This window comes from Misgurnus anguillicaudatus, chromosome 14, assembly GCF_027580225.2.
Source record: "Misgurnus anguillicaudatus chromosome 14, ASM2758022v2, whole genome shotgun sequence".
Classification (NCBI taxonomy): Eukaryota; Metazoa; Chordata; class Actinopteri; order Cypriniformes; family Cobitidae; genus Misgurnus; species Misgurnus anguillicaudatus.
Window position 1 is genome coordinate 6274363 of NC_073350.2, and position 1850 is coordinate 6276212.

Here is a 1850-nt window from a genome sequence, read left to right on the forward strand (position 1 = left end):
CCCATCCTAGTCCTATTCACCTTATTCTGACCCGCCCATTTTTAATCCTTCGCATATATTGTCTTGTTACCAAAAAAAAACACCAATTTGAAAGTCAGCAACTCATAGTAACTGATAAGTAGCTAATTTATAGGTTGGAATAAAAACATTTTCACACAGTGTTACAATTAAGCCTTGGGTATACAATGATAATACATGAAACAATGTAAAATATCAATACAAATACAAATACTAGCACAACCCTTAAGTCTTTTAAGTATCTGATAATCTACTACAGAATGGCGTTAAAGGCAGAATGTCAAGAAATTGCTATAAAAACTTTTCTGAACAAAATGTGAAGTGGTGCTTAACGTGGCAATATTTGGAAAACAAACTGGTACAATAATGTTAACGATGTATCTACAATACTCTGCTGCAAAGATATAGGTCTTGCTAAACAGTTGCTAGGGTGCTTCTGGTTCCTAGGGAGTAAATTTGTATCCACCAGATACTTGTTCCAAGCAAGTGAAATTAACCAACCCCTACAATGTTGTAATGCAGAGATGTAGGCTTTTTAATCAGTTGGTAGGGTACCTCTGTTTGGTTGCTAAGGAGTTACTTGGAATCCATCAGTGATTATACTCCAATCGGTTGCTAGGGTACTGTTTTTGGTTGCTAGGGAATGGCTTGACAGTGGCCAATGATGATACTCCATAGGCTGCTTGTCAACCAACCACTTTGTCTCTATAACATTCAGATTTAAAAAATAATAACTGTTTTTGTTTTGGTTGCTAGGGTGCTCAACAGTGGTTGCTAGGGGCATGGCTTAATATCTTTGTGAGGATCCTGGAAGACTGATTGGATTTATGGAGTATAATGAGCCCTCCCTGTGTCTCTATGATATTGAGTCCAGATAATCGTGGACAGGTGAAGACAATGATCAATATGATGGTGGATGACGGGGTGCAAAGGATGATGGGTGATGTAATCCGGTGAGTGAGGGCAGATGACGGGGGTCAGTGGATATGGCCAAATGCCTAAAGAATTGCCATGGCCGAGAGGCAAGCTAAAGCTTATATACATTCTTATACATATGTTAAACTTTTTTAAAGGTGCCAAATAATCTGTTAAATTGTTCTCTGATATCTACAGTGAAGGTATGTCGCTTTATTGCGTGTAAAATTATCCAGAGACATGTTTACCCTAAAGCCTTTACAATGAAATGGTCTATTATTACCTTATTTGAAAGGGTCTTGAATAATAATCTTCAGCCTAAATGCTAGCATATAGCATTAACTAGCATACTAGCTATACAACTTTGTTTTTAGCATTTTAACAACATTGTACTTCATTTAATGAGTAATTTAATGTTGGGGTGTACATTTTGACTGTAACGTCACAGCTGAGATTGACCTGTTTTCCGGTAGACTTTTGCATACATGTGGTTTGCATAAGAAGGAAACATTACTCTTATTATTCATCTTTGCCTTTGTAAATACAGTTTTACAATCTATGGCACCTTTAAAAAATCTGTTTATTGTATTCTTTTTTACTCATTTTAACCTCTGACCATTTCAACCATTTATTTTAACTGAGGTTAGATATTTTATTTCAGATAAAATAACTAAAAAGAAGTACACAGGCTGTAGCCTACAGTATGAACACATGGCTGCACATCAAAATCATGTCATGAATCCATTGTCCCCACCTGATTTGAATTCTCACCCCAATTCAAATGGTCAGTCTATCACACCGGTCGCTGTAATGATAGCTGCCCACTGCTCCTTGTGTGTGTGTTTACTATTCACTTGGATAGGTTAAATGCATAGGTAACATTTTGAGTGTAAGAAATACTTCACGTCACTTTCACC